At 49.0% G+C, this 27,397-nt stretch overlaps 1 long non-coding RNA gene across 3 annotated transcripts; it reads left to right on the top strand.

The window, feature by feature from the left end:
• Window positions 1-5,780: 5,780 nt before the first annotated feature.
• LOC103901284 lies at window positions 5,781-26,422 on the top strand. Of its 3 annotated transcripts, none has more exons than XR_657728.1 (4): window positions 5,781-5,996; window positions 21,431-21,566; window positions 24,128-24,178; window positions 26,258-26,422. It is a non-coding gene; the product is annotated as an uncharacterized LOC103901284 (long non-coding RNA). The 3 variants fall into 3 exon arrangements; XR_657727.1 differs by lacking the exon at window positions 26,258-26,422 and adding an exon at window positions 25,057-25,465 and having other exon boundaries at window positions 5,781-5,976; XR_657726.1 differs by lacking the exon at window positions 26,258-26,422 and adding an exon at window positions 25,057-25,465.
• The last annotated feature ends 975 nt before the right edge of the window (window positions 26,423-27,397 follow it).

The following is a 27,397-nucleotide window of genomic DNA, read 5'->3' as shown; positions in this document are numbered from 1 at the left end:
ATCTGCTTAAACGTGCAGCTATTGCACTGGTTTCATTAAACTGGCACAACCCCGGTGTGCATACGTCCGACAAGAGTGGCTGTAATGTAATTTGAGGGTCCACACCAATTTTTAGTTTCTTCAGATTTAAATGGGTCGAATAGTAGAACTTTGCCAATCATCTGATGTGTTTTGGTTCAAGTGGGCTGAGGACATCTGCATGCAGGTCCCAGCCAGTAGATGCAGGAGGTTGTGCTTCTCAAAGCAGGGCACTGGCCTCCGGAGGAGGTCATCTGTTTGCAGCCGAGCTACAAAGCTGCAGTTCCTGCCTTTGAAGCAGCCCTTAATGAAGCTCCGAAGTAAAGCAGCCGGAAAAACCGGTACAGTCCCTGCAGTCATGGAGTTGTAAAGAAAAAAGTTGTAAAGAAACCTCTGAAGCTGAGAAAGTGTGAAATGTCTCTGAACTGAAACTGAAATCACTGTAAAGTAATTTACATGGTAACACAAGGAAAAGAATTGGAGAATGGAGAAAGAGGACAAAATGCACGTGTGTAAGACAGAGACAGAGACAGCTATGCTACAGAAAGAAATGCTGTCTTCCACCCTATCTGTCCGCAGCAGATGATTTCAGTTTTATTAAAATTCCCTTCTGCTAATTGCAGTCCAGAGAATAGCCACAGTCTCCCACTTGCTTCTTTAGAGGTTTGTGGATGACTCAACTGAAATGTGATATTTTGGTTTAATGGCAGGCAAAGAAACATCATTTTTCTATCACACCAGGCTATAGGGAAGCGTTTCTGGAGCCAGCTGCTGCCTTGTGCAGACGCATCCACCGTATGGAGCATCCCTCTGCCATGCTCACCGGCACATCGGTCTGCCTGAGCACACCAGCAGTAAAAACAGACTGAGGAAATACCCAAAGGGAAAACAGAGTGCATCTAAAACTCCAGGAGAAAATGAAATTTGCAGAATGCCATCTCTTCCTGGGAAAACCCTCATAGCTCATCAGCATGCTTTACCTAGCAGGCACGGAAGGGGCACACACATGCCTAATTTAGCTTTGCAAATATGTCAGCGGGCACAGGATGGAAATCTACCTAAAGTTTAAGAAACAGAAAGAATTTAGAAGATCCTGACTTTTAAACGCAAGAAATATAAACCAAAGGTGCCTGTAGGGGCCCCAGCTCTAGCCCTATAACTCCTCAAGCACAGCACTGCGGGACTCATCAGCATGCTTTACCTAGCAGGCACGGAAGGGGCACACACATGCCTAATTTAGCTTTGCAAATATGTCAGCGGGCACAGGATGGAAATCTACCTAAAGTTTAAGAAACAGAAAGAATTTAGAAGATCCTGACTTTTAAACGCAAGAAATATAAACCAAAGGTGCCTGTAGGGGCCCCAGCTCTAGCCCTATAACTCCTCAAGCACAGGCACTGCGGGAGTGGCCGCCTTCTACCAGCTATGGTTCATCTAAATTGGTCATTTGAGTGCTGGTGTCAGTGAAGTGAGAGAGAGACACAGCTTTTGAGGGTGACTCGGCCCATCCCTAGTCAGGAATTTAGTCTGATTCATCTCATCATGAAAGTAGGCACCTCCATTCACCTGGGATGAATTTTACAGCTTAAATCAGGTGAAGCTAATCCCATCCACGAACCCTTTCCAGATTAGAAAGCTTTGAAAGTAGTCTGCAGTTGTAGATCCATTTTGGGCGGGAATCATCTCCCCTCTTTAGGACATTCAGAAATCAGATATCCAAGTCAGAAGTAGTTGCCTTCGGCTTGCTTTGTCATCAGCAGAGAAGAATGGGCACCTCTGGAGGGAGATTCATCTGTTTTAAGAGAGCTGGTAGGCTGGTTGGCTGAATCATCTTCTGGAAATGCTCACTGCCTTCTGTTAAGGCAGGTCACTGTTAACAAAAACTGCTTAAAAATAAGAAAAAAAGGCCTTTTGGGAATACAGAAAATATTTTATGAGCTAGAAATACAGGGGTTTGCTAGCAGGTGGAGAACCTGGGACTGATTCAGTAGTTGCAGATGCACTGCTGGAAGCACTCGACAGAAGTGCAGTGGAGGTTAGCCCAAAGATGACTTACACATGTGCTGCACAAATAAAGCCCCACAGGTTCTCTGATCTCGGACAAAATAAGGAGTGTGGCTCCCAGAGTAGCCTCTGAGGATGGGACTTCAAACACTGTTCAACCAGGCTATTGGGGCAGTGTTGGATGCAGCTTCACAGGGTTGACACCTGAGTTGAGGTGCCTACCTGGGAGCTGGCTGTCTAGCCCTGCATGTATATGTATGTATGTATATACATACACACAGAGAGAAGTCAAATGGACTGACATGGAAGGAGCTGCTGAAGCTCACTTTATGCTCCAGCATACAGGTTAAAAGAGCAAAGAGATGAGGATGGTTGCACAAGAAAGACTAATTTTCTCCACTGAAAGCACTGGGTTGGTTGATGGGAGGAGAAGCTGCCGTGCTGTGCCATATGTAATTCATATTGCCAGTTATTCCAGGCTGAGCCTGTGCTTGTCCACTCAGAGTTAGGAAATTATGTTTGTAAAAAAAGCAAAGCAGTTTCACCTGAAATAGGTATTTCTGTATCAAAAGTTCATTGGCATGTGGCATAACAATTTAGTTTTGTGCCCAGGTACTGTGTAGGTGAAGCTGGTGGGAGGTGTTGGTTGCCCTATCACTCAATAAATGCATTTTCGTTAGCTACACGCTAACTCATGTGTAGGTGAAAATGGTGTATGCTCTACTTTTATGGATGATGTGGTGCTAACTTGGCCAAAGTTTTCCTATCTTTTCATTACTAAATTGCATGCAAAATCCATATATAGCAATCAGAAATGATAGCGTGCTGCACACCGAGCAATAAGGAACTGTCATCGTTAAAGTGCTTTGCCCTCTTCTACATCTTGCTGGATGAAGGGTTTTGCTGGATGAAGGGTTTTGGGTTTGCTTTTGTATTACTCTTAACACAAGATTGAGACAGCGCTACGGCTTTAGATATGCTTGTAACATCTTTTAAACCTAAGTAATTGTATTAATTTGTCATAGAGCTCTGTAATTTCATAATGAAAGAAGACAAATTAAAGGATATTTGTTTCTATTGACAGAAAATACATCCTTTTGAAAAGCAGCACAGACTTTTTAGATGCAGAATACGCATAGATGCAGTTAATTACACAACCAATTTTCCTGCGAAGTTATGCTTCATTTATTTCTGAGTAGTCCCTTTAAATTTAATAGGCCTACGTGTTAGAATAAAATTAAGCAGATGAATCTTTGCATGTCACAGCCTTAGGGGGCCAGTATATACCAGCCAAAAGGTATAATACAGCTCAGTGCTGTATATACGGGTTATGACTGCTCTTTTAAAAATAGATTCCTGGGTTAGAAAAGAGGATGGGACTGAACTGTTTAAACTAAAAGAGAACATTGGCTTAAGAACAAATGGACATTAACTGCCCATGAATGTATTTAGATTGGAAATGAGAAGAACATCTTTAACCATCAGAAGGTGAGAACATTCTTCTAATAGGAAAAACAGATATAGAGGCTGAAACTAGCTGTGAGATACACCTTGGTTGGTTTAGCACAGTCTCATGATGTGATGCCTTGTGGCAGACAGCAATGGAGCGCGATGACCCAGGAGCTCTGCTCCGGCCATCTTCTGGTTCTAGTATAACACAATGAGTACTTTTTATGTAAATAACCTCCATGGTTCTTCACAACGAGTGCTTGGATCCACACTAATCACCATCGAACTCATTATGTTCAAGCACTTCAACATGAAAGCTGTGAGGTAGAATCAGATCCTCTTCTGCAGAGGTAATTGGGCCAGTGGAAATGACTGTTGACCTTCAGTGACTGCAGCAGGAGGTGGGAAGGTGAAGGCGCTTGCAACATGTCCCTGAGCGTAAGCAGCATCAAAGAGAACATATTAATCAAAGGAGGAACAAAAGAGGGCAGAAGAATGACTGATCTGAGAACAACACTGTGTCTTGCTCATTAGCTGGAGAGTCAAATTGCAGCAAACATCCTCAGCAGTCACAGACTGTGAAAACCTGGGGGACGATGCACAGTGAAAGGTGGTTGTGAAATAGGTAAATTAATGTCTAGATGCACAAGTAGCAACATTGGAAAGAAAATGAAAGTGATGGTACCTGATCCTTGAAGATGTCAGGTGTTTGTACCCCAAGAGTGAAACAAAGGCTTTTCTGCGGAAAGTATTTGAATTCTGCAATGAAAACTATTCCAGATTTTTGAAAAACACATCACCCCCTGATGTAGTGAGTGTATTATTCCCCTGTGCAGTGCTGATAAGGGCCCATCTGGGCTCTGCTGTGAGGAGGAATACCCTGAACATGAGCCTCCCACATCCCATGGGCACGGAGGACCTTCACAGGCTGAAGCTATGGTGATGATTTTCCTCAAGACAGAGAAATTTGGAAATGCTGTCAGAAGCCCTTCCACATATCCAATAAATTTGATTAAAATCTGAAAAAAAATTCATTATACTAATAATAAGCTCTACAACTTGTCAGCCAGATTACATTAGTGTACTCTTAGGTATCATTAATGTCAGAAACAAGAGGCTGGACTTGAGTGCTGTCAGCCTGCTCTGCTCCACTGCCTTTTGGTATTAGCACTGGCTAGGGACAAGTACTGAGAAAGCAATTAAGGGTTATCTTGTTTCTTACAGTCTGGCTTGGAATTAGCTGCTTCCCATGGCTGCCGTTTCACTGGCTGTTTGGTGGCTGCAGAGCTATTCCTTCAGGAAAGCAAACAGATGGCTTTTTCCTTGCACCCAAAATGCTCCAGCCTCTATTATTCAGGTGCCACACGACTGCAGCAAAACAAGGCAGTTGCTCATACAAGATGGTATGCTCAGAAACAGAGAGATGCTGCTTCTGGTCTTGTCGAACGTGGGTGTCCCACGATCTTCATACTTAAGGTGTGTGAAAATTCAAGGGTATTACTGCAATGGCTTTCTGGGATGTTCTTCACACAAGGAATAGAGAGGGCTTTGCAAGAATCAACAAGGAATCAAGAGAAAAAAATAGTGTCTCCACGAAAGAGACTGTAAACTGTAGAAGCCATCTTCTGTAAGTACTGAGGTTGCCAAAACCAACCTGCATTGCAATTACACACCTACAGCTTCTACCCACCTCTACAAATGGCAGACAGACTTGAGATTCAGAGACTGTCCTTGGATTGTGGAGTTTCCTCTTCATCTCTTGGGGGGAGCTGCCTCTTTTGTGACTGTTTCCCGTTCTTTTCCTTTGGAGGTACACTCCCCTGGAGAGGGGACATGGTGGCTGCAGGAGGCTCTTGGGGGAGTCCGTGGTCTGGGAGCTGCTCAGTGTCACCTCCCCTCCCACATCATCTCCATGTGGGGGGCACCTCCGTCACCCTGCAGCCTTCTACCCCGACCAGTGGAGCAGGAGCAGCAGCTCCATGGGGCTGTGTGATTTCAGGAGGGGCTTGCCACAGGCAAGCCCAGGGAGGCTGTTTGCTTTTGTGCTGCAGCAAGCCACAGCACACCTTGCTGGGGGGGTATTTTTGAAGGGGTGATGTGGCGTAGCAGTGGGGCTGGTGCAGAAACTCCTGACTCCATCCCCTGCCTTTTGCTTGGGGTGGGAGGTGTTTGCAGTGTGCTGTCTCTCTCCTGCCAGCCTGGCAGCAGCTTTCCTCCAGACCATTTTAGGACTGTGCTAATCCCCTAAATTTAACCAGTGATGTCAAAGGCTCATGTTAGCTCCCTGCACCAAGTCCTGCGCCCACACACGCCGACGTGAGCCAGGAATAACTCCACCACTACGTAGATCTGAATCCCATCCCAAGCAATGCCGCCTGATGCCCGTTTTCATAACACAGACCCCTGAGCCATCGCTGTGCAGGTGGAGCAGCACCAGAGCTGGGGGGGAAGGAGATGCCGGGGCTGGGCAAATTCGCCACAGGAGAGCTGGATACAGCCAACAGGGTAAGGAGAGACCTCTCAAGGTAAGCTGGAAACGGAGCGGTGTTATTTATTGATCCAGCGGTGCCCGGAGAGCAGGCGTGGGGACTGCTGTGTTTGGTTTGGCTGCTGAACTGACAAATTGGAGGAGGAAAGAAAACCCACTCTCCTGCAGTTTATATGGATGTTACTTTTTGTTGTTGTTGTTGTTGTTTTTGTCATTAAAACTGCAAAGGAAAGAAGAGAAAGTTCTGTTCAAAACAAAATGTTGGATGGGGCTGGAGATGACTGTTTCCACTTTGGGTGCCGGTAAAGAAAAACAAGGGAAACAAAGGGCTCATTTCACAAAAATGCTGGCAGGGTGGCAGCCCCCCCGGCCAGCCTCCCATCCACCCCCCTCCTTTCCTTCCTGCCCCCGAGAGGCAGCAGTGCAGCACCCCACCAGTGTTCGGGACACAGACAAGCTCTCCACCCAGCTCCTCCCTGAGCTGCCCTGCAAGGTGGTGCCCAGAAAGGCTTTCCTAGGAAAAAGTGTCTGTTTTCAGACAGAATTTGCCAGCCACAGTGGGATGGCCTTTCTCATCCCGTTGCCTGGTGTGACCCTCTGTCTCCATTTGCCCTGCTCTTTTGGGGGAGTGCAGTGCTTGCAGCTGGGCAGATGTTTAGCAGAAGACAGGCCCCAGTGTGGAGACCTTTCCCCCACCAGTTCAGAAGAACTGGTGAGCAGGAAAAGCTGAGAGGAATGGGAGTTTTGACATGATGGTGTTTCATTGGGACATTGTCGTTTGTGAGGATGGACTCGTTTGGTGCTATTAGGAAAAAGTGGTTACAGCCATGCGTGGTGTTTTGCTGCTGGGGCAGGACATGGGTGGGCAGAAGGCTTGAGCCAAGTTAGCACAGGACAACCATCACCTCCGCCTTTCTGTCTGGCTGCAGGCTGTTACACACCCACTGAAACCTTTAGCCCTTCTCATCTCCCAGAGCCAAGTGGCAGAGAGCAGCCGCAGCGTGGATGGTGCAATCTTGGCTCAGGACATGCAGACATCATGGGAAATGTGTGGAGAACATTCCCTGGGAGTAAACCAGCCTGAGCTATGGCTGGGAAGAAGCACTTTTCTAGCTTTATCCTTTCTACCCGACTTCTCAGGAGGACCAAATCTCATCTTTATATTTTTTTGATTTATTGATTTTGTTGGGAAAGGAGTTAGAGCCTGAGATCGTAAGCAAAGGGTTAAGGGTGTGGGACGCTCAGGTCTGAGATCCGCATTTGAAACAGGCCATCTGAGGTCCCACCATCGCTCTGCCCTAACCACTAGTTGCTGGCACCTCCCAGGTGGCTTTTCCACACATGGACTAAAAATTCCAGCCTAAGAAACTTTTCCTGGCAGAAGTTTTGTTGAAAGTGGTACATTCCCCAAAGGAGGGGAAAAAAAAGGATTAATTGCTATTTTCCAGGGAAATATCAATTTCCCTGGCAATTGGGAGGCAGCAGGGCGGGCGCAGGGGCCGTGGGAGCTGCTGCTGACCCCCTTGAGTGCAATGTCGGCTCTTCCCTGGACAGGGAGCAGCTCTGGGGCCTCAGTGTGTCCTGGCCACTGCTGACACAAATGACAGCCCTTTGGAAAACCGTGGAGGCCAGCGTGTGGGCTCCAGTGCCTGGGAAAAAAACAGCAGTGGAAACCCCACCGGCACAGCCCAAGCCGCAGACAGCCAAAAATTAGCTGTTATAGCTTGTTCATGGGGGAAAAGAGGTAGATTTGGTCTCCTTCATTTCCCATCCAGGGCACATACGCAATGTTTCATCCTTCCTGAAAAAATCTTGGAGAAAAAGCCTAATTCTTGGCTTTTTAGGTAACCCAAGCTGTATATCCAATGTGGTTCACTGTCCCCATAGGAGGGCAGAAGGCAGCTTTGCAGAGGACCCTGCCTGCTCAGTGGGGAGGAAAGGAACTGAGATATGGAAGGAATCAAGGAGCACCAGTGGGTTTCTTTGAGCTGTAGTGATGGCGAGCTTGGGGTACGTGGTTACTGGGAGGAAGGAGGAGGGAAAAGGGAAAGGGCAGCCTCTGTCACACCATCTGTTGGGGAAGAGCCATGGGATTGCTCCATGCCCTAGAAGAAGGTGCCTCCAATTTGCTCAGACCCCCCGGGCACACTTCCTGTGTGTGGGTTGCAGAAAGAACAGAAAAAGGCTTGAGAGCAGTTGTTTTCTTTGGGGGGAGGGACTCAGGCAAAATTTAATGCATTTAATAGAATTTAAAGCTTATCCTTCATTTATGAGTGGTAGGAAAAAAACCACAAAACCTCTGAAAAGAGTTCATGTCCAAGTTGTCTCTGATTAGAGAATCACAGTGACCAAAGTGGGTAGGATTGACCGTTACGGTGAGCAGCCTGGTAAAGCCACAGGAAAGTTGTTTAGTTTGTTGGCAGCATCACAAACATGTTGGTGTTAAAGGAGGTGTCTTCTTGGCTATTGAGAAATGTAGGGCAGTTATTGTGTATCATACAGCAAAAAGATAGAGCTACCCCCATACACTCACTTTGTTGCAACTGGGGGGTCTGGTCCACCATCTGTTGAAGTCAACAGGGAGAACATTGCTGACCTGAGGAGGTCTCTCTTTGCCCCACACCTGGAGCTGTTTCCATTTGAGAAGTGCTACCCACCGACATTGGGTTGCTGATGAATTTTTCAGTAATGTGAATGAATTTTTTCTGTGTGAAAGTAATAATTGTCTGTATATTACCTCAAGGGATGATTAAATCACCCAGTGTCTCAGTCTCCAGGATGCAGTTGGACACATCCTGTTAGACGCTGTTCTTCCAAAATTGACCTTAGCAGACTTCCTTTATGGTTGTTTCTCACCGATAACTCATACCGGTTACCGGCATCACTGTGTTCGTCAGAGTCTCCCATGAATCACCAGACCACGGGGTGGATAATTGTTACTTTGGTTCCTTGCTGAGAGTTCAAATAACATGCACAAATCAAAAGCCCCTTATTGCTACAAAACGCAAGTCTAAAGAATACTCAAGCAGTAATGTGAAAGGAGAAGAGGAGCTGGTGTGCTTCACATTTCAGCTGGAACAAATGCCGCTGCAATGCTGATATTTTTATGGTGGAGAAAGTTTTGTTTTCTTAAGCAGCAAGTAGACCTGGCTGAAAAACGGCATTTCTCTTTTATGAGATACTTAGAAGTTTCACCTTTTTGTTTTGTTCTAATGTGGAGCAAAACCAAGGTCTTCTCTAGTTTTTCACAAGAACTGAAGAGAGTGTGGCTGGGGCTTGGTGACAGGGACTCACCTCCCACCGTGCCATGTCTGAGACTGGTGGCCAAGCCCTTGCTCAGCGTAATTAGTGGTGGGGGCTTATAATTGTGCCATCCTCATGCCCAGTGAGGCACCCTGGCTCCTCCCATGCCAGCGGGCAGAGGGGACCCTGCATCAGGCGGGGCTGAGACCTGAATGCATCCAGGTCCTCCTGCAATTAGAGGAGGGACCTGCAGAGGATGCGGGGCAGGAGGTGACTGCAGCACCTCACTGCACAGTTCATAGGGAAGAGCAGGCAGCCAGGAGAAAATCAGGAGAAAGTGGCTGATGGATGCATTTCTTTGACCCCAGTGGCAAGACATTAGGTGTCTGTGCCATGACTGACCCTGGGGGCAGAGATCATACCCTCATAAATTGGCACTGGACTCTCAGGGGTAAGGAGACTTATTTCTCTTAGAGAAAGGAGGAGGGAGATTTATTTCTCTTCTCCCCACCACCACAGCAGGACTTTCACTCATACTACGCTGCTGCGGTAGACACAAGCAAGCTTGTGGCTTACTGTCATCTCAAGGTCCCACTTGGTCTGCTCTGTAAATATCTGTGCTGGTTTTGGCTGGGATAGAGTTAATTTTCTTTATAGTAGCTAGTATCAGGCTAGGTTTTGATTTGTGCTGAAAACAGTGTTGATAACACAGGGATGTTTTAGTTACTGCTGAGCAGTGCTTACACACAGTCAAGGTCTTTTCTGCTTCTCACACCACCCCACCAGCGAGTAGGCTGGGGGGGCACAAGAAATTGGGAGGGGACACAGCTGGGACAGCTGACCCCAACAGACCAAAAGGATATTCCACACCATATGACGTCATGCTCAGCATATAAAGCTGGGGGAAGAAGAAGGAAAGGGGGGATGTTCGGAGTGATGGCGTTTGTCTTCCCAAGTAACCACTACACGTGATGGAGCCCTGCTTTCCTGGAGATGGCTGAACACCTGCCTGCCGATGGGAAGCAGTGAATGAATTCCTTGTTTTGCTTTGCTTGCGTATGTGGCTTTTGCTTTACCTATTAAACTGTCTTTATCTCAACCCACAAGTTTTCTCACTTTTACTCTTCTGATTCTCTCCCCCATCCCACCAGGGCGGGGGGGGGGAGGAGTGAGCGAGCAGCTGTGTGGTGCTTAGTTGCTGGCTGCGGTTAAACCATGACAATAGCCCAGCCTACCCAAGCAAGACTTGAGTCTTCTCTCTTCCACCCATGTGAAACCATCAACGAGCATCCGTCTGTGCATCTGTCCAACATGCATGCCACAAGGCCAGGTAGGTGGTTGGCCGGGACCTGGAGGCTCCACACCAGCACCTCCCGAGTGCCAGTGTCTTTCACTGATGGAACTGGGGCTGGGATGCCCAGCAGCCCCGCTCCTGCAGCCCAGGCAGAGGCACGCTGGGTGCCGGCTGAGCTGGGAGTGAGTACAGGCTCACCCTCAGATGGTGAAATACGGGACTCGGGGAGATCAGAGCTGTGTGTGGGTGAGCCGCAGGGATCAAAGGTGCTGGGTTAACCCTGAACCAAAGGAGGATGGATTAGAAGCCAGACCAGGTATGGGATGCCATATCCCCTATATGCAGCCAGATAAGGAAGGAAGGATAAGGCATCCTTTACATGGGCCACTGAGGTCTGGTTTTGCCATGTAACTCCTCACACAATCGCCAACACCAACACCCCCTTACCAACCCCTTTTCTGCTCTTGTCTGATCCCGGGGAAGCCATTCGATGAGATGGCAGTTGGATTCCCTCTTTATTTTTCCCTGCAGAGCTCTAATTTTGCTTAGCACAGAATTACATCCCCAAAAGCAGCTTCCTCTGAAGAGAGCGCTGTAAATATGTCTAACTCAGTCCTCTGAAAAATACTGCAGCTTAAAAAAAAAGCTGAAGTGTTTCCCATCTGCCAGCAGAGATCCTGCCTGAGCCTCAATTGCATTGAATGATGTACTTAGGTTTTTGAGCAAAGAAGCTTCCTCAGCCTGCTCTTGTCCTTCACTAGGGAGAAAATTATTATGATTATGGCTGTGGTGTCCGTCCGGGTCTTGGGGAGACAGAGCTCTGCTCTGACTTTCCCACTGCTGAGTAACCCAAGAGCTGCTGCCCATCTCTGCCTGCCCCACAAGTAACCTGAGACTCCCCGCTGCCTGCGGCTGGCCCAGGACTTATCTCCTTCCTCCCACCAGCCACCCTCCCCTCCTCTCCCTCACTCAGTGCAGGTAACCCAGCAGTGTTACTGAGTGAGAGACCATGATGTGTGCGAGGCAGTGCCCAGGGCATGGGGATGAGGGACAAACCAGCCCTCAGCCACGAGGCTCCGCTGCTACTCAAGAGGCAGCAGTGCAGCACCCCACCAGTGTTCGGGACACAGACAAGCTCCCACCCAACCTCATCCCTGAGCTGCCCTGCAAGGTGGTGCCCAGAAAGGCTTTCCTAGGAAAAAGTGTCTGTTTTCAGACAGAATTTGCCAGCCACAGTGGGATGGCCTTTCTCATCCCGTTGCCTGGTGTGACCCTCTGTCTCCATTTGCCCTGCTCTTTTGGGGGAGTGCAGTGCTTGCAGCTGGGCAATGTTTAGCAGAAGACAGGCCCCAGTGTGGAGACCTTTCCCCCACCAGTTCAGAAGAACTGGTGAGCAGGACAAGCTGTGAGAGACGGGAGTTTTGCCATGGGTGCCCAGGTGCAAGGCTCAGGCAATGTGGCTGGAGAAGGGCCAGGAGGCTGGTGACATCCAGCACCACCCTGTGTCCCCGGCACAGGGTGGGAAGAGAGGAGAGACACCCCCTTTGTGGGTAAACCCTTCTGTGGCAGATGCAATGCTGTGCAATGACTGCTCGTCGCCGCCTCGCCCCGTCTCACCCTGGAGTTTGGCTTGGGCTGCAACCGTCCGCTCCATTTGTCTGCAAGGCAGGTCAGTGCTGCCAGCTGTAAATCTGCCGGGGAGCTCATGACTCACAGTGCAAGAGCCGTGGAGCGCCGTGAATTATGCGGCGCCGACTGCTCACCTTTCTGAAGGCGGTTTTGGCTCCCCAGGATGTTTGTGCAGGAGCGAAGAAGCCTGTGCCTCAGCAGGGCAACCACAGCCCTGCACGGACACGCCAGGAGGAGGGTAAGAGCGTGGCCCATGTCAGCAAGCCTGGAAAAGCCATCAGGACTTGGTGTTGCCGTAATTACAAGCCTGCTATGTAAGATTTTTTTTGAAAAAACAAACTTAATCCAAAGCTTCCATTGCACATACATCCATTGGTTGACTTCTGTCCAAATGGAGTGGTTTCTCCAAGTGTCTCCCACTACAGAGTCTAAGCCTTGGTGCAACCCCATCCTCGGGGTGTGTCCTGGGGCACCAGCACCCCAGGGGCTTGGTGGGAGAGCTTCGACACTGCCAGGGCTGCTCCTGCTGCTTTGCAGCTGTGGTGGGTGAGCCTGGATGTGAGGATGGCCTTGGGACATCCCAGCACAGCCAGGACTCCTCTCAGCTCCTCACCTGCGCACAGGCGGTGGCACAGCCTGAATCTTTCATGGCCCCACACATCAGCTGCCTCCGCAGCTGGCACCAGTTGGTACCGTGCTGGCAGTCCCCAAAACGCTTCTTGGTAAGAGCTTGGATGCTTTTTCCTTTGTGGTCAGAGCTGAGACATTCCTCTGGAGGAGGTGTGGGAATGCAGGGTCTTTGAGGGTCTTTGCTTCCCGGCTGATGTCTGCTGCTCCTGGACCCGCTGGCTTCCTAAATGCACAGGCATCCCGCAACCCACTTCATGCCTGTCAGTACCCCAACCTGCTCACGCCCCATGAAGGTGCCGAGCACAGCCAGGTACTGTCGGAGGCATTAGGCAATGCTGGCCAAAGCTGGGATGGGGTGATAAAACCGAGCCCCAGCTGGAAGGAGCAAAGGCCACCTGTCAGAGTTGGCTCAAAGGCTGCACAGCACATTTCTCTTTGTCATTCAGTGCATATCGGTGCTTGAAGCCCTCCTGGTTCTGGGAATGGGAGCTGTTTGCCTCCCAGGTATAAGGGTTTCTGTCTAACCTGCTGGCTGGAAGTCCTTCACAGCTGAGCTCATAGTTTTGAAATCACCTCCTGAGTACCGTAAGCTGTCAAGAGAGATGATGGATGGAGCTGGTCTTTTGGGAGATGGAGCAAAAAGCAAGATCCGTTCACATCTGCCTCAGGTGCGTGGACTGCCTACGCTCAAGTGAGCTTGCTGCTGTCATGCACAAATTGGAGCTTCACTTCTGAGATGTCCTTGTTGTAAGTCATCTGGGAAAACTGGCAACTCTGACAAAACATTGTAGGGTGTGAACATCAGCTGGAGCCATTTGCTCCGTGGTAAGCCCATATTCTTCCTTGTGAGAAGATGGTGTAATCAAGGCCCCCTACACTGTTTGCTCTTCATTCTCAGCCTTCTCTCCTCCCTTAGGCTTGGCAGAAGGGGCTTCTCTGGGAAGCTCACCTATGTGGTATCCCATTCTCTCATGGTATCTATTCCTCTTCTGAGACTGCCTGAGGTGGCATTTGATCATGGCAGAAATCCCTTTCCTGGTGTCACCTTTCCCCAGGTGCTTCTGACTCAACGGAAAACCCAGGAAGACACCCGCCACCCTTATCAAGATGTAACTAGCCCAGACACACACTGCCGCATCACATCATTTTCTCAGCCCGTATCACTGATGACTCAGCCTCCATTAACAGCAGTCATCAGGGACTATTTCACCTTTCCTCCTGGCCAGAGCCCATGCCGTAACCTGTGCAACCCACCAAACTTCAGATCAGCTCTTCCAGCACTGTGGCTGCTTTCAAGACCGTGCTGCTCCTTCTCCTCGCCACTCCCCGCACATGCTGCTGCAAACTACCGAGGAAGGCAGGAACAAAGGTGGACAGCCCAGCATCTCCATTAGCTTTGATGTTTGGGACATATGATTTAACAAAGCCTCTGTCTGAGGTGATCTTGCAGGGCTACTGCCAACTGTCGAGGGATTTACATGGCCAATTGTTTTTTTTTTACCTCTGCTGTGCTTCCGCAGGTTACTTTCCCAAAGATAATTATATGACTCAGGAATACAAACACATACCTCACATACTTGCGGAAACCATAATGCCGATAGGTGGTCTAGAGCATTTTGAAGCTCTTTGAACACACAAGAGCAGCTGAATTCCCGTGACTTACCTACCCAAACCGAAGCAAGTCCAGGCAATGGCTGCATAGTTTTCGTGGAGCCCTTACCCAACGGAGGACAAAAGTCTCCCTGAGAAAGCTTTGGTCTTGCAGCACTGAGGCACGGATGCTTTTTGTCGCCAGAGAAATCACAGGTGTTTTGTCAGGTAAGATTTACCATTTCTATTTTACCGGTTTTTGAAAGATCTTGTCCAAACTGAGGCTGGAACGGGAACATTTCCTACTATGAATGCAAAGAAAAGGCAGTCATGTGCTTTCTGAGAGGTCACGGGAACAGCACAGAGAAATTATCCTCTCTTGAATAGATAAGTGATTGTTATGGCTAAAATAACCTGGCAGCTAATTGCCTGTGAAGATAACTGGCAGAAATGAGGTGCGGTGGTGTTTGGTATTACTAGTTTAGCACAGACAGCTCTGCAAAAGACAAAGGGAGACACAGGCTTTGCTTCAAGTGCTTTAACATTTGAATCGTGGAGTTGCAATTCCATTTGCTGATTTTGGAAGAAAACCAGAGAAGTAAGAAAGAGAAATTTTATTCCACATGGTAACTTGGAGAACCTTACAGATCTTAAAACCACCCCAAACCTGGGTTGACATGCGCACCCAGCATCGCCTGTACCTTGTCATCAGAACGGTGGTCCTGAAGCGCTACGACGTGGCTCCTGGCATCCTGCAGTACCTGCGGGATGGCTGGGACAGGTTTTGAGCTCCTTCAAGACCGTTTTGGGGGGCACCCTTGCTCAGGAGTGAGAGTAAGAGCTTGGCTGAAATTGAAGCTAGTATTTTCAAAGCTTTTCAAGCTTTTGTTCTGGTTCCTGAGTATCTGTGTAGATGTGTGTCCCTAGCTAGGGATGAGCTATTCAAATGAAATCATGACATGTAAATAGGGATGTATTTATTGATTTGCCTCCTATCTTTATACCCAAAGGGATATAGAGGATATAGAGGAGCTTCTAGCACCTGTCTCCATCAGTGCGGGTGACCTGAAACTACCCACCTGCTAACATCTCCCCTGAGACCAGACTGGGACACGTCCTCCAAAAGGGCTTCGTCATACAGAGGGCTTATCAGAAATGCCTTGGGGTCCCTGAGCAATGCTGGGAGCCTGCCCCCAAGCCCCTTACCGCTCTGGCCATCCTTGCAGCCCTGAACTGAGGCAGGGGGACAGTGGCTGTGCTTTTGGGAAGGCTCCCTTTGGAGGACATTTCCTGGTTCCTGAATGTTTTTGATCATCAGGGCGAGGGGACCGATACAACTTGCAGCTTGTCCTGACATGTGCCTGCTGTGTGTAAACCCACAGCTTTTATAAAAAGGGCTCCTGTCCTGGGGGCTGTGGAGCCTTCAAGTGCTTCTTGGCTCTGGGCTTCTCCTTTAGCTGTTGTAAGATCAGATTAATGATGTATTAGTTTGAGATAACTGCCATGAGATCATGTAATTAACTTGTGATCATGCTCTGTGCCAGTTGGCTGAAACTCACCGCTTTTAAAAAAAACTCTTTCAGACCAGCTACAAATAGAGCTTTTTGAATGATGGCATTAACAAATAGCTCATTAGTCACCTTTTGGACTAATTAAGGGAGAGCATATCCAAGGCAGTAAAGAACAGCAGTGGGTAATTAAAGGCAGCCGTCAGGCTGAGCTCTGCGGTACGGGGAAGCAGTTTACCACCTTGTGCCCTTCGCTGTGGCCATCATGCTCCCAGTTACACAGGTTTGTGATGTCCCCCTCCAAGGCCTGATCCTGCCCTGCTCAGCTCCGTAAGGCTCAGTCAGACCTTCTCATTCCTGCTCGCGTTGCCCTTGGGCAGGTGAATAGCTGTGGAGAGGCGAGTGCAGAAAGGCGACGCCTTCGCAAGGCGGCGATACCTGCCCAAGAGCAGCGGCTGCTTGCCCAAGTGATGTGAATTCACCTCGGCACTGCTCCCACATTTGGCATATGTGGCCTTTTTGACACATAAAAGTTTTGCTCCGAGCAAAACTGAGGGTCAGGGGATGCTTTAACTTCTCTGGACTCATTGGGAGTGGGAAGAATCTGGGTTACCGTGTAGGCACCATCAGGATGTATATACCATTTTGGTGAGCACTGGGCTGGAACAGGCACGGTAAGGATGTATATATCATTTTGGTGAGCATGGGGCTGGACATTTCCAGCCCATGCCTGACAAGAGGAAGGCTGTGTCGCTATCCCAGTATTTTTGCAGGGTGCTGGGAAACATCCCAGGGAAAGGGATCTGTTTTGTAGCATTTAATCCCATGTGTGGTTGCTGCAAGACTGCTGCCCGAGACCTTCTCCCGCAGTCTGCCCGAGCTCTCTCCCTCTTCTCCAGCTGGACCAAGCTCCCTTCTTCAGTCCCTGCTTCTTGCCTCAGCCTCAGTCCTGCCTTGGCTGCCACTTCATCCCTCTGGTGTCGTGAACGTCCATCCCAGACCCCACAAATTGCTCGGAGGCACAGGTTAGGGTCGATGCCCTCTCTTGCTGGAAAACACACTAGCAATGCCCGGCCCCCATTGCAGGGTTTGCAACATGAGCAAAACAGAGATTTCTCTCCTCTGTCCCACCCTCCCTCGCCAAACTGATACCCAACCCCACTCTCCTCAGTGTCCTCCCTGCTGCCCCATCTACCAGACCTCCCATGGCTGGTGGCCACTTCAGCTGTTGTGTAGCCCTTTCTCTTGCCCCAGTCCCTGCCAATGCTCACTTCCCCTTTACACCAGGCTGCGACATGCTGGTGGTGGCTCTGCAGTCACCCACCCTGGCCTGGTCACCAAGCCCTGTGATGGTGTGTCTTGGGGCTGCTCTGCTGCCCAGGAACCAGCTGTGTGCACCCCATGCTGCCCGACTCCCCTGGGCCAGATCCTGCTCAGAAGAGTTCACATGTGAGCTCTTCTTAGGTGCTACAAGGAGTTTGAAAGGTTGTTTATCTAAACAAACAAATCATTAAGTGCAAAGGGCTCCTGTATGCTGCTCTGGGGGTCGGACAAGCAAGGTGGTGTGTGGTTATCACCAGCCCTAGGTGGTCACCAGCCCTAGGTGGTCACCAGCCCTAGGTAATCACCAGCCCTAGGTAATCACCAGCCCTAGGTGGTCACCAGCCCTAGGTAATCACCAGCCCTAGGTGGTCACCAGCCCTAGGTGGTCACCAGCCCTAGGTGGTCACCAGCCCTAGCAATGCCCAGGTCAGATTTGACTGAGCATCTCACGAAACTGTGCCCTCCTTCATTCCTAATGGAGGAGAGAAGAAGTAGCTGAGTCTGCATCTTCTGGAAGATGCCAGTGATTTTTACCCCCAGTCAAGCAGGTGGATGCAGCTAGAGCTCTGAAGTTGAACCGTATGTAAGGAGATACAATAGCTCAGAGAAATGGGAGATCCTTCATACAGCGTCTGCATCTCTGCTTAGCAGCGCCTGGTTTTGGTGAGCCATGTGGATAGAGGCAATTTTGAGGGCAGTGTTTGGGCAAATGTTGCTGGCTTCTTCCTGTCCTCCAGATCAAGCCCCTGTGTGCTGGAGCATTTAGGGTTTGACGCTTTAATCTCTTGTCTGTCTGGGTTAGTCTCAGGTCATTAACTTTTATTTTCCTGCTGTTCTGGCCGTGTGAATTCTGCAGTTTACGGTACTAAAAAAAAAAAAAATCCCTGTGCAGCTGCTGGGTGCCCAGAGAGGCTGCCTGGCAGATTGTCTTAAACTGGAAATGCTCCAGAAGAGGAGCTTAACTGGGGCTTGTCCTCCCCCAGCCACTTCTTACAGATTAGAGGGGTTGTAAAATATTGCTGAAATGGTCATTCCAATATTAAGCTATTTTATTCTGCAGTTCGGAAGAGATTTGCTGGTTAGGCTGAAAATGGACAGTGGCTTGTGATCTGTGTGGGTGCTATTGAGGTATAGTGAAAGCTGTGAAGTGAAAGGGGTCTTAATTAATTCAGCCCCTATTATTTTTTTATATTGTATCAGGATATGACATATAGCAGGAATGTGAGTCAAGTCTTTTCTTGTTTTTTCTTAGAGGACTGGTGGAAGCTGTAGGTGTGTAAAATGAGCTCCCCCTGCCCTAAATGAAGACTGAACATAGGATCTGAGTGCAGGCACTTTGGAAAATATGACATTTGATTTGTCTAGGATCTGAGTGCAGGCACTTTGGAAAATACGACATTTGATTTGTCTTCTTAAAAGACGGAGGTAATAGGTGTTGACTATTGACTGCAACAAGGCTGAGCGCTTCAAGCAGCTGGAGCATAAATCCCAGCCCTTGCGAGACACCAGGCTGAGCAGCAATGCCTCTTTCTTCAGCTTTGCATTTTAGTGAGAAGTGTATTGCGTGAACGCTAATGCAGCTAGTGGGCCCTGGTCCGTGTTCGTACCCACCCCTTTCCCTCCCATCCCATCCTGCTGGGTGGCCGCAGCGGAAGGTGGGCACGACGGATGCTCTGTGGTGAGACAGGGACCATAAACCCATACCTGATCCTGTGATGCTGGCCCCAAGGACCTGACACCACCAGCTTCTGCTGGCACCAAGCTCTGCTGTGAAGGGAAGGGATGGATGCCCTAAAGCTACAGCAATGACTGAGGTTTATGATCTTTTAGGTGTTTCTCATTGCCAGTATTATTGTCCCAAATAAATTTTGGCTTTTGCTTTCTCTAGTATTGGTTGGACCTTATGCATCAGTAAAGTCAGAAGTTTTATATTTGCAATTAATCTTCTGTGTGACGGGAGCTCAGGACTCGTGTCTATACGATTTCGTGTCCATACGATTTCATGTCTATACGATTCTGAACAGAAGGGGACAGTGGACAAAGAGCTGAACTCTGGAGGTTTGCGTTTTTCTTCTTTCAGCGAAACGAGTGAATATGGAAAATCCATTTTATCTTCTACGTTATGTTGATAAATTGCCCTTTCGTTCTTTCTCTCATACTTTTATTGAACTTGCAGACAAACCTCTCCCTTGGCAGGTGGAAAGAATAAATTGCCAGCAGTACACATTGACGAGATGCCTTTCAGTAGTGGAGTTGTACAAATAATAGGTTTTTCATTTCAGTGGCTGAACAGAAAAGTTGAAAATACTTTTTGTTTTGGGTCACCCCCTAAAGGAGAATGTTTCTTTTCTTCTTTGATTTCTTTTCATAAGCATTACATGAGACATTCTGGTTTGAGATTATTTAGTGCTTTTCATAACTTAAAAAAAGAAGAGAAAAGAAAAAGCAAACTAGGTCACTTTCAAACTAAAAACATCATTTGAAAGAACAACAAAAAATGTTTCATTTTAGAAACGTCAAAATGGAGCCTTGCAGCTTTTCTCAGAACTTTTTTTCTTCTCTTTCAGCTAAAACTCATTACATATTGAACCCAAATTCACCCAAAGTCTCAGTACCTATTAATTGCCCTTTGGGTGAATTTGCTACATCAAAAAACCCCAGTCAAGCTCCACCTGCATGCGGCAGTGACCGGTCCTGTTTGCTGCTCAGCAAATGCATATGCACAAGTATTTAATTCTACTGAATTAAGGTGTTGAGCAAGAGACTGGGTGAAATGACCTCTCGCAGGTCTGGCTGGCTCACCCTGGTGAGACCCAGCAGCGCGCTGGGGCAAGGGCTCAGGACTGGAGCCACTGGGGCGACAGCCGACGTGGGGGTGCCGCCCCTTCCCACAGACCGCCCAGCTCTGGCATCTCCCCCTGATGGGATGGTGGCTGGGGTACGCCAGTGCTTGGGAAATGCAATGGTGTGGCTCGGTTATGCTTCGCTTCCCCATAGGGACAGGGCCCATCCACCTCTTTCTTTGCCAGGTTTCCTAAGGAAATGGTGCTGCTGTGATGGTGTCCCTCCATTACTACCTGCCCGTCCCTCCCAGGAGCACCCTGACAGCATTAAATTACAACAAATTCCTACAAATGATGATGATGAAAATCAGGGGCTGAGTAGAGATGCACAGCTTCCATTGTGGTGGGTACCAGGGGACTCACCTCGCCGTGAAACCAGCTCCATTGGTGGCATTTGGGGTCCAGGTTTGGCTCACACAATGTTAGGGAAAGTCCCTGTTGTCACCCCCACTTCAGCATCTTCCCGCAGAGGCAAAAAAGCTCTGCAGTAACTTTTTGTTGCATCCCAACACTGGTGTGTGCTTCCTTGATAAATTAGAGGTTGTTGATGCTGGAAGGACTTTATTCCCTCCCAAATCCGTGTAATCCTGAAAATTTAGGAATGGATGAAATGCCCCTGTGTGCTTACCCCACCGGGGATGCACAGGTCCAAGGGGTCAGGGAGGGAAAATGCCTCCACATATTCCCATGGACTCCCAGGTGCAGCAAACCTGTAGGTAGTACCGAATGGCCGATAGACAGGAAAATAATTCAGTGTCTACACCAGAAAGGGAGTTTTTGGGATTAGGAGCTCCAGCTTTAACTGTTCAATAACCTCCATCCTTCCCCAGTGGCTCATAGCCACTGCTCCAGGGCTTGGGCAGCTGCGAGAACCAAGCGGCCAGTGGTAGCATCGGCTTGTAATGTGTAACTGATAACTCCCAGCCTGTAACCCCTGTCCATGGCGGGGCTGGGATGTGGGAGCAAGGGCCAACACCCCTGCCCACTCCCCTCGTCAGCTGGGACCCTGGGGTGCAGTCAGGCTGGGCATGTGGAACTGAGACACTCATCCCCGATGGACACCCTTGTGGCACATCACCCTGCTCAGAAATAAAACCCCATCCCTGCAAATATTGTAAGGGATTAGGAATTTCTCAGCATTGGTCAGACTGACAACAGAAAATGGAAGAGGTCCAAGCATTGGTGGCGTTTTGACACAGCAGGGAGACTTGTCGACGTGATAAGTCAAGGCTTGGCAGAGTCAGCCGCTCCTTGGTCCAATAGTCCCCTGTGAGCCATGTGATTTTTTTCTTTTCCTTTTTTTTCCTGAAATATTTACAAGACATTTTCCTCTGCTGAGGGAAGCTTCTCAGCAGCTGGCCATGGTGTGGACCACGACAGGCACTCAGAGTATCTTCTGGTTATTTCCCAGAGAGAGCGGCAGGAGGCATTGCGAGCAGATCTTTGATGCTGCAGATCAGAGATGGACCCTGGTGAAAACTGGAAGCTGGATGAAACCAACTGGTTGTCTCATGGTGGGATCCATCCCTTTGCCAGTGTGAAAGGAGGTAGGACATGATTGCTGGTTTTTAATCCACCCAGTGAATATGCTGGGAGCCTTTCTGATGTGCTGCCGCCCTTCACTGTGCTTGCAGTGGTCCCAGGGGTTTTGCTGGGCTATGTCCAGAGCAAGGCAATACTCGGTATGAAGGTGGGAAAGGTCTGACCCAAACTGCAGTATCTTGCCAGGAGCTGGCACACTGACACAGGCACTCGATTTGTGGCTTGTCTTCCTTCTCTGGAGTGGCCTTTTGCCAAAAAAAACCCCCAACACCCACCTTTTGGCAAGTTAATATGCCACTTGTGCTAGATGTGACCACCCTCATGCTCCACAAGCAGGACTCTGCAGATGGCAGTGGTCAGGGAGGAGTGAGGAGGAGAGCCAGTAAAATACCCCTTTCTTTCTTCAATCATATTTGCATGGGACAATTTAGGATGGCTCCAGGGAGACACGCTGTCCCAGCAGTGACAGGAGGGCCAAGGGCTGCCCTGGCTGGGGCTCCCTGTGCAGGACCATTCAAGGTTTCAGCCCACCTTAGCATGACACAAGACCTCCCAGCCCAAGGCTAGGGTCCATCACTCTCCAGAAATTGCCAATCTCAGGAAAGCACTCAGGGCAGATGCAATGCGAAATAGCCAGTAGAACTATCGATTCATCTCTACCTAATTTCCAGCTGCTGTAATTTGCTTTTTAATCCCTGCTCGAACATCTGGCAGAAGCAGCCACATGTGCTCCCTGCTCAGCCCCAGCTCATCTTCATCACCGGAGGTCCCCATCCCCCGGGCCAGCACAAGCTGCCCCTCCTTGGGCAAAGCCCCTTCTTTGGCTGGGACACACTGTGCCCCGGACTAAAACCAAAATAAACCCACAGCCTTCCAGATGACAGCACCTTGGGAACAGAAACATTTTGCTTTGGTAAAATGCTTTGCTTATCTCCATCTGTTTCCCTTGGCTTCCCACTGATAGCCCAGATGCCTGGGGAAGGGGACAGTCCAAGATGCAGCATTGCCTCCTTTTCCACGAGAGTTAAATTAGATAAGGAAGTTTATGCTTTTGAACCCAGCAGCCTTGGGTTCAATCTCCCCAGCCAAGCACCACTGGGTGGCACCCTTATGATAGCACATCTGCTGCTTCCGCAGGTACCCGGCCCAGGGTGGCTCCACGGGACTAGCACAGGGATGCTTGCTGCAGTCCATCCTTTTTGCCCATTAGAACAATCTCTGCTTCTGTCATTTTTCTAAAATCTTCGCCATGTGCATGGTCTGTGTTACCGTTTATAGGTTGGGTTATACTGTTGGGTTTGGGATCCCACTGTGCTTGGGTCTGTAATGCAGAGGAGGGCAGAGTCACTGCCATCAGGAGTTTATAAAAATCCCAAACAGTTAAATGTGGTTATACATTGGCCTTTTGTTTTATATGCAGCCTGTTGCTATCCTAAACTAGTGGCTCACAGCTTTTTCTAACTGATGGGCATAACAGCATTTTATAGTGGGGGGCAAGATCTCTTAGAAATGTCACAAGTATGGATTACTATATGGTGTCATGCACCTGCCCTTCTTAAACATTCTCCTTGAACACCCTAGGAGCAGTCCACAGATTCCAGACCGAAAGGTTTTTTAGTCTAACCCATGAACATTGAACAAATGTCATGGATCTGAAAGGAAAAAAAAAAACAAAAACCAACAGGAAAAAAACCACTCTCTGCAAATTTATTTATTTTTTTTTTTAAATTGCATTGAGTCTCTGCAATTTAGCAGTATTTTGACATTGAAAGAAATGTTTGAAAATAAAGAAATCCCCACCAACTCCAAGGCACAAATGGCATTTAACACTTGGCCACATGCTCCTGTGTGGCTGCAGGTCCTTCTGGCAGTGAGGGATCCCTGTGCGCTGTGGTCTGCAGCGCGGAGCAGGCGAGGATGGGTGGGCTCATGGTGGGATTGGGCTTGGGATCCAAAATAATCTCCCACGAGCTTTCAGTGAGAGATGCCACTGGCTCAGGAGTTTCCAGAGCTCATGGTCTAACCTGCCACAGGCACTGAGTTACAGCAATATTATTATCAGATGACTCAAGGGTTTGCTCAGCCTCTGAAAAATTCCAGCCGGAGCATTTTCCTGCTCCCACTGGTTAAACCTACCCCAGCTGCCATTGTTGGAGGACACTGTAGCACGCAGGAAAGCTTTGCTGCAGGCAGGATGCTCCTGGCCGTACCCTGAGACCCGGGTGAGACGGGGAAAGGGAGCAGAGAGCCATGGCATGGCCAAAATGGGGAGCACGGCCAGGGGATCCCAGCATGGGCAGAGACAGGGCAGCAGAGCTTTTGCTCTTTGGCAATGCTGGAGGGGTATAAGGGTTCATCCTGCCAAGTCTCCATCTTGAGCTGCCTCCAAGGTTTTTCAGTAACAGCTGGATTAAAAGAAACACACATATAAAGACTGTCAGGGGTGAACTGGAAGCAAGTTGAGCAGGGGCTTATCTGCAGTGCGATTAAAACAGCATTGTCACCCCAGCTCTCCACGCTTCCCTCTCCAGCTGACCTTTCCAAGCATTTGTTCTTCTTCCCTCAGACAATGAGCTCTCCGAAGGTGCCCCAGCCCTCTTTGCTCTGGATCAGCTGGGTAAGTCCGTGTGTGATACATTTCCTCTTCCTTTTTTCCTATGTAAAGTAATTAGGGGATGACTTAAAACACAGGGCAGCCATTGAATGCTTTCCACTGCATAAATTCATCATCACCAGTGCCTCCTTTCTGTGTTGCTTTTGAATGCCATCCATCAGAGGGATGGCACAGCTCGATGCCAGATGTTTTTAGGACCTTTCTGTGTTTGATGCAGATTTTTTTTCCCTGGGAGAGAAGCTGTCACTTTTCTGGTGCAGAGCACTCTCACATGCTGCTGCTTCTTGGCTGGGGGTTTGAGGTTTAGCCCACGGCTGGCACTGGAGCTTCTGTGACTTTCTGGTGCCTTGCAACTCAATGAGGGTTTTCCCCCCTCCCCGGGAGGCAGAAGTAGAGGTGTGTAAAGAGAGAATGAAGAGTAAAACACCCAGGGAGAATATAACCTCAAATGGGCATGGGAAGCTGAAGGCTTCGGAGGCTGAATCCATGGGGGAGCCCTATCTGGCAGTGATCTCCCCTTCATTCCAGGGCCAAGGTCAAAAAAGATGTGTTGCTCAGGAGGAGTTAGGTGCTCAAGGTAAGGTGGGGGTGAGGACCTGAGCTGCACACTGGGAAACTTCTGCAGGAGGTCTGATGTGCAAGGAAGGGGGAAATCAAGCCCCCAACCCCTCCTGAGAAAATGGGGGAAGGCTGGAGATGGAGCATGTGGGAAAGTGCAAATTAGATATGTTGGGAGAGACGTGAGGCTCGGGTCTGTGCACCTTTCCTTGCTCTTCGGCAGCATGGTGGGACCGCCCCCACACGCTGCAATGCCCGTCACCTATACGACCGAGCACCGGCCCTTCCTCCCAAGGAAAAGGCACCCTCCTCTTCATTTTCAGGGCAATGAATTCTCCATCCTTGGAGATATTCAAAAGCTGTCTGGACACGGTTCTGGGCGACCAGCTCTAGGCAGTCCTGCTTGAGCAGAGGGCTTGGACCAGATGACCTCCAGAGGTCCCTGCCAACCTCAACCAGTCTGTGACTCTGCGACTTCCCCGCCGCTCTGAAAACTCACCTTGTCACCAGTAAGGATTCTCCGCATGCACCCACTGGGCTGCTCACCACATGCGGCACTAGTGGAAACTTCGGGTAGGAGGGTAAAAACTGCAGGAGCGCAGAATGGTGATTTTTATCATGTGTAATTATCTCTCCTGTAAACCTCTGCTGCTAAGAGCCAGGATCTTGAAAAAATTCCTGTAAATACAAAAATAAACTGTATGATGCCTCGCTGGTGCTTGAAGGGGTGGCTGGGCCGGCAGCTGTCCTCACTGGCAGTCTCATACACTTGATCTTAAAGGAGTCCTTGTGAGCTCTCTCCACTTGGTGTCAGGATAGAGACTGCTCTGACATGCGTTCACCCAGAGGAGTGTCTAACAGGGAATGGGAATAAAGCCAAGAGCCTTCCCTTGGCAGCCTCATTCATTACCCGATTGCTGTTAAAACAAGTCAAGTAACTTTAAAATGCATTTTCAGTGACACAGCTTCCACCAGCTCCTTTTCTTCTTGATCTTCCCCATCTTATCCCTTGACCGGTGCCTTCCCTCAGTGACACATGCCCATTTCTCCTAACCGTGGCAAACCCTCCAAGTCTTAGCAAATGTATTCAGTGACAAAGAACAAGCTCCCTCTCCCAAATAACAAGATTTGGTTGGTTTTAGCTGAGTAGCAAAGAAGTGCATTAGCAGCTAGACAGATGATTTAGATGTGCACAGTGAGGCTCGTGGTGACCCGTGGTCAAGGGGCAGGGCCCTGGAGAGGCAGGGATCAGGGCTGTAACACGGGACAACCGGCTTCCTGGCATCCTCCTCGTGTTAATGGGGAAATAGTCTGTGCCATCCAGTATGATCCATTGCCTCCTGAGGTGGTGGTTGGCATCTCCCAGGGCTTCCGCACAGCCCCATTCCCAGCTGAGGGGCAGCAGGAGCTGCTCGGACACCGCTTTCCTCTGCACAGCAGTATTAGACATCCCTCAGTCTGGAAAAGATTATTCAAACCAGGGCTTGTATCACCTTACATTTCCACTCTGCTTTCCAAACACAGCACAAGACGTGATTGCTCCATCCAAGGTAGACAAGACAGACAAAGGATGTGAGATAGCAGAACAAGTAATGGAAAACTGATCTCTCCTCTTGCCTCCCTCCCCGCTGGTGAGTTTTCAGCTGGATCAGTCTCCTGTCCTGAGTCATGCACAGCTGCGTGGTCTGCGGTGCCAGGCAAGCGAGGGGGTAAGAGCAAGCACATGTTGGAGGGGGAAAGGACAAGATCATCCCAGTAGCAGCTCAGATTTATGCTGTGTTGAAGTGATCGTGTAAGCGGGGCCTGAGAATACCAGGTCAAAAATACTCAGCCCTGGTCAAATCAGCCACCTGAACAGCAGGAGTTATTAGTAGAGGAGCAGAGAATAAAGCAGCATTATAATAACAACATCCTGAGACAAAATATCAATATTGTAACAAAGCATCATCACCATAAAAATCACAGAAAAGCAGGTCTGAGCAGGACTTTAAGAGGTCAGCTACACCTCTCTTCTGCCTGAAGGCAGGACTAGCACCTCCAGTTCACCCATCACCCCACATGGACGACCAACCTGTCCTAGCAGCCTTCCTAGGCAATCCACCCCAGTGCTTCACTGCACTCTAAGGGTTTTCTTGGTGTCTAACTAAATTTCTGTAATTTAAGCCAATTACGCATTGTGCTGCCAAAGGCAGGCATAAGCAGGGAAAAGCCCTTCCACGGGTCAGACTGAGAGTTTCTTGTCCTCTGTGCAGGGGCTGGAGGAGGATCCCAACGGAGGATCACTGGATCGCATCCTTTTTTACCTGCTCGTCAAGTCTGCCTTGACCTCTAGTCCTGCGTCCAGCTTCCATGCTACTTGTCCCAGCCTGCTGTCAACTGCAAACGTAAAAAGCCATGCTTGGATTTTGAGTCATTCATGGAAATGCTGATCAGTATCAGTTTTATGAGAGGCTTTTTGCGTTGCCTCATGTCATGAGTAACTAACCTGCAAGAAGGGTTTTGACCAGTGATGCAGCCATCTATTCATACTTTCTCCTAGTCCAGGTGTCCCTCTCTTGCTTATAGTGATGCCATACGACACAGTATCACAAGGCTTACTTATACGGCAACATATACGGCATCTGCACCTCCTCCCTCATCTATAAGGTTTATTACCTCATCACA

The sequence above is a fragment of the Aptenodytes forsteri genome, unplaced genomic scaffold, assembly GCF_000699145.1.
Source record: "Aptenodytes forsteri isolate BGI_AS27 unplaced genomic scaffold, ASM69914v1 Scaffold75, whole genome shotgun sequence".
In the NCBI taxonomy this organism is placed as follows: domain Eukaryota; kingdom Metazoa; phylum Chordata; class Aves; order Sphenisciformes; family Spheniscidae; genus Aptenodytes; species Aptenodytes forsteri.
The sequence above is the reverse complement of the archived record's forward strand: the minus strand, read 5'-3'. Positions and strand labels throughout refer to the sequence as shown.